Source organism: Portunus trituberculatus, chromosome 47, assembly GCF_017591435.1.
Source record: "Portunus trituberculatus isolate SZX2019 chromosome 47, ASM1759143v1, whole genome shotgun sequence".
Classification (NCBI taxonomy): domain Eukaryota; kingdom Metazoa; phylum Arthropoda; class Malacostraca; order Decapoda; family Portunidae; genus Portunus; species Portunus trituberculatus.
The window spans coordinates 11,874,922-11,880,548 of NC_059301.1; the positions used below are offsets into that span (position 1 = coordinate 11,874,922).

General features: G+C 41.7%; 1 long non-coding RNA gene across 1 annotated transcript in view; it reads right to left on the bottom strand.

The window, feature by feature from the left end:
* Positions 1 to 793: 793 nt before the first annotated feature.
* Positions 794 to 5,627, bottom strand: part of LOC123498059 — a 10,959-nt gene continuing 6,125 nt past the window's right edge. Inside the window, exon 2 of the long non-coding RNA XR_006672630.1 lies at positions 794 to 1,423. This is a non-coding gene — a long non-coding RNA (uncharacterized LOC123498059). The remainder of the gene's footprint in view (positions 1,424 to 5,627) is intronic.

Here is a 5,627-nt window from a genome sequence, read left to right on the forward strand (position 1 = left end):
GTAGTAGTAGTAGTAGTAGTAGTAGTAGTAGTAGGAATGAAAAGTGTGAAATTGTGGTATGGGAATGGATTAGGTTAAGTTAGGTCAGGTTAAGTTAGGTTAGATTAGGTTAGGTTAGGTTAGGTTAAGTTAGATTAGGTTAGGTTTGGTTAGATTGGGTTAGGTTTGGTTAGGTTGGGTTGGGTTGGGTTGGGTTAGGTTAGGTTAGGTTAGGTTGAGTTGGGTTGGGTTGGGTTGGGTTGGATTAGATTTCATTAGCTGAGGTGTATTTTGGGTGTGGCAGGGAGTGAAGGTAAGGTGAACAGGCAGGAAGTAGAGCAGGTGCGGAAGTGAGAAAAGAAAAAAAAGACGTATGGTTCTATTAGTAGACTCTCTCTCTCTCTCTCTCTCTCTCTCTCTGACTCACACACGCACCCGGCCGCACTCTCCAAGGCAAACACGCAACAAACACAAACCCACATAAACACCTCCGCTGCATTATGATTCGCCGTTTATTTACCCATGGACGTCAACAGCACAACGCGCGATGATGGCCAGTCTTCCTCCCCGCGGTGCTCACTAGTCACTACTGCCCCTCGTGATAACCTTACAGGGCTTACATACCGCGTCACTGTTCCAATAACGCTTAAGTAAATGGATGAAATTATGCAAAGAGTAGAATGTGAATAAAAAATTGTATTGGTGTCCGTTTTATTTTACATAATTATAATACAAAGATAAAAAATAGAAACCTTGCTGTTAAAATCGCCTCTAATTCTTACTTATTATTTTCTTATTCATTTCATTTATTTTATCTATTTTTTTTTTATCTTACTATCACTTTTTTTTTCTTTTCATCTTACATTAATTGACTTCGTAATTTTTATCTACGTATGTGTTCTTATTTGTTTATTCATTTACTACTTTTCTTCTTCCAAGACACAAAAATCAAGGAAAAAAGAAAAAAAAGACTCCCAAATATGTAGAGCTCTAAAGAACACAATTATAGAAGCGATTTTAATAAGTTAGGCCAGTACAGTCTCAAATTTCAATGTAAACGTATCTATTTATTTGTCCGTCTAATTCTTTCTTGTTATTAATTGTCTGCATTCTATTCTGGTCGTTATGTTTTTAGTGTAGCTATCAACGCATCTAGACTTTTATTGATTTGTTTACTGTTGTAGATCATGTTATCCACACAGCCTTTGTAGCTCTAGTACTGAGATCCTGTGTGCTATAACGGAGCTGATAGACCTTCCTTTATCTCCCGCTGAAATCGATCTAGTGTTCTCTTGAAAGTCTCTTGTCTTATGTTCCTATTCTTATGTTTTAGCCCACACGATCTTTTCCTCCACAGCACGGCAGATTCCAAGCTTACATGTATATTGCTGGCCCAGCGATCTTGTTGTACGTTGGTGTCCTTGGCTCACGACCATAATCCGTTCTGAAATCGCCATCGGAAGCGAAAAACGGTCACATGACAAAGCTATTCTCGGCAAAACCAGAGTCTCTACCTCTACGATTCATAGCACAGTATTTGCCGCGAAGAGGTGTACCAGTGAAGTCAGCCAAAAATAAGATTAAAGTATTCACTCAATTTACGAGTTCATTGTCCTTACGCAAACCTTTTTTTTTTTTTTTTTTGTCTACTTCTTCTTTCGGATAGCATGTTTGCCATTAGAAAGCCCTGGATATTGTAAATTTCTTGGTCTTTTGTGTTATATTCCGTCATGGCAAGTCCACCAATGAGATTACGCTACCTATAGAATGTATTAGTTGGGTTTCTACCTTGGTGACAGCACATTGTATGCAAGTTAACTTTACAATGAAATAAGATTACTCCCAAACTAGGTTATATATTATGTAAGACTATTTTTCTGCTCTCAGTGCACATAATTTTTAATTAAAACCGTTTGTCTTAGGAGTTTCGACTCGACAGACCATGCCTGACATTTATTGATTGTAAATCTGACTGTATTCCTTAAAAATGGCAATAAACTTTACTTACTATACTTCCTTACACACACACACACACACACACGCCCGGTAGCTCAGTGGTTAGAGCGCTGGCTTCACAAGCCAGAGGACCGGGGTTCGATTCCCCGGCCGGGTGGAAATATTTGGGTGTGTCTCCTTTCACGTGTAGCCCCTGTTCACCTAGCAGTGAGTAGGTACGGGATATAAATCGAGTAGTTGTGACCTTGTTGTCCCGGTGTGTGGTGTGTGCCTGGTCTCAGGCCTATCCGAAGATCGGAAATAATGAGCTCTGAGCTCGTTCCGTAGGGTAACGTCTGGCTGTCTCGTCAGAGACTGCAGCAGATCAAACAGTGAAACACACACACACACATGGGGCAGTTCTACTCAATCTCGCGTCTGGATTATGCCACCACTACCACCACCACCACCACTACCACCACCAGCGCAGCCTCCACACCCACGCCCAGTACCATCCACTCTTTATCACGTACTCTCCATATTGAGCGGCCTCTAACGACCAGCCCTCGCCCCGAGATGGTCCTGGCGCTCTGAGATAATCGCGGCACACCATCTCGACTCGCCCTGCGCCGTTTCCGTCGCCGGATGAACGCTGGTCTGCTGGCTGGCTTAGATGACCTGGCCAATCTCACACAAGCGAAACGGCTGCGGACTTACAAGGTGTTTTCCTCCACAGGGTCACATAGGCCATGACTCGGGATATGGCCACGTTGTAAGGACAAAAGCACTGCGTAGGTATAAAATCAGCACGGTTATAAGATTGAAGATTGATCCATTGCAGGCAAACTGATAGATAGCACAGGTATTTAGACAGTACAGGTGTAGAGGTTAAGTAGTTTTAGGTGATACATTTAAGGTTTTAGCGACGGTCTTTATGTATGTTCCCGGGACTTGCATAGTTTAGTATTCTTAACCTTAACTGGGGAGGCTTTTTAGACCTTGAGTTTGGGTATGATTAGACGATTCTATTTACATTAGGAAGGGTCTATGGAGGTCAGAATATCAATGGCCAGAGTCTTCACGATTTTATACTCCCCACATAAATTTCTGAAGTAATATAAAATCATCAAATAGTAAGCAGAATAAATATGGAAACGCGTCCTGGTACCTACTGAAGGGGTTAAGTCCTTTGTTTTTCTCCTGCACTGGTATATATCCATGAGGGATGACTATACTGGCGGTGGTGTGGCGGCGTGCGTGGTTAGAAGAGTACATACAAGCGGTGGTATTCTTAACCCGTTCGATACTATGACGTCTTTTTATATTCTTTCTGCTTCAAAAACTTATGTTGGGATTAAACTAGTGAATACTCTGGCCATTGACCTTCTGATCTCCATAGACACTTCCTTATGTCAGCAAAAACGTCTAATCACGCAAAAAGATTCAAGGTACAAATGTGTCCCACTACTGAAGGAGATAACCGCTTTGTTCTTATCACTACGGAAGCTTTCGAAGGCTCACGATATAACTGGTCGGGTTCTCGCGTGTAATTTTTATTTTATTTTTAAACTTATTTATATATTCACTTTTATTTATTTTGTTTTTTTATTTATTCTTATTAATTTATTTATTTTCTTATTTATTTATTTTTATTTTTTATTTTTTATTTTGGTGGTGGAGCAGAATTCTAGCCTGTCTGTCGCCGAATTTTTGGAGATGTAAACCAAATTCTATACCACTAAGGAAGTAACCCAGTAAGACGTGAATATCTTTAAGAATGAGGACCTTCATGTATGAATAAACGAATAAATTGATTGGTAAACGAAGAAAGAATGAACGAATAAATGAATGAATAAAAAGAAACACAGAAGAAAGAAAAAGAAAGAAATATATACGATACATACGTCACACATACACATACCTACCCATCTACACGCGCGCGCACACACACACACACACACACACACACACACACACACAGAGAGAGAGAGAGAGAGAGAGAGAGAGAGAGAGAGAGAGAGAGAGAGAGAGAGAGAGAGAGAGAGAGAGAGAGAGACAGACAGACAGACAGACAGACAGACAGACAGACAGACAGACAGACAGACAGACAGACAGACAGACAGACAGACAGACAGACAGACAGACAGACAGACAGACAGACACACACACACACACACACACACACACACACACACACACACACACACACACACACACACACAGAGAGAGAGAGAGAGAGAGAGAGAGAGAGAGAGAGAGAGAGAGAGAGAGAGAGAGAGAGAGAGAGAGAGAGAGAGAGAGAGAGAGAGAGAGAGAGAGAGAGAGAGAGAGAGAGAGAGACAGACAGACAGACAGACAGACAGACAGACAGACAGACAGACAGACAGACAGACAGACAGACAGACAGACAGACAGACAGACAGACAGACAGACAGACAGACAGACAGACAGACAGACACACACACACACACACACACACACACACACACACACCCGGTAGCTCAGTGGTTAGAGCGCTGGCTTCACAAGTCAGAGGACCGGGGTTCGATTCCCCGGCCGGGTGGAGATATTTGGGTGTGTCTCCTTTCACGTGTAGCCCCTGTTCACCTAGCAGTGAGTAGGTACGGGATGTAAATCGAGGAGTTGTGACCTTGTTGTCCCGGTGTGTGGTGTGTGCCTGGTCTCAGGCCTATCCGAAGATCGGAAATAATGAGCTCTGAGCTCGTTCCGTAGGGTAACGTCTGGCTGTCTCGTCAGAGACTGCAGCAGATCAAACAGTGAAACACACAACGCTAGCATGAACAGCCACCCGAGTTTCCCGCCGTGGCTCTCACTGGCCGCGTCCTCGGCCCCACCACCAACAACAAACTTTTGCCGCGAAAACAAACTGAAGAAAATAATATTTACACGCCACTATGCAGCACCGCCACCACCACCGCCATCCTAAGCTTCATCACGACCTTCATTATTACACGCTATGTATATATGTGAGAGATAAGAGGAAAACGATGCATGCTTTTATTAACCCTTTCAGTACTGGGGCACATTTTTCCCTTGCGATTTGTGTACGATTAGACCATTTTATTGATATTAGGAAGGGTCTATGGATGTCATTAGATTAATGGCCACAGTCTTCCCTACTTTAATCCCCTACATGAGTTTCTGAAGCTGTATAAAATCACCAAATAGTAAGCAGAATGAATATGGAAACATGTCAAGGCACTGAAGGTGGTTAACGTCACTTCTCGCAAGGAAGATAGGAAAATTATTGCCAGCATGGCTATGTTAGTGTATTGAACCACCAGATACAAATATAAAGAACACGTTTTTTTTTGCCAAGTCATCTGTTAATTACTTAGTCAATCCTTTTCACTGATGTAACTATTTCCAGTTATAAAAAGCAACGTATGAAATTTGTCTAGCCACCTGCAAATAAAAAAAAGGTTAAAAGAGATTACATTTTGCGATTTCTAGCAATGTAATGCAATGTAATATTTGGTGAAGGAATGTCCCAGAGTGGTTAGTGAATGGGATAACTATTTAAGCACCACCTTGATAGCTATCCCGTAGATAAAGAACCACATTGCTACTCGGTAAAACAATCGTAGTCCATATATACACAAATTGAAAAAAAATCTAGTTGAAAATTTCGTGGAGAAAAAGAAAAAAAGTTAAAATGAAAATGTAAAAAGCGAAGACTGAGAAAAATGACA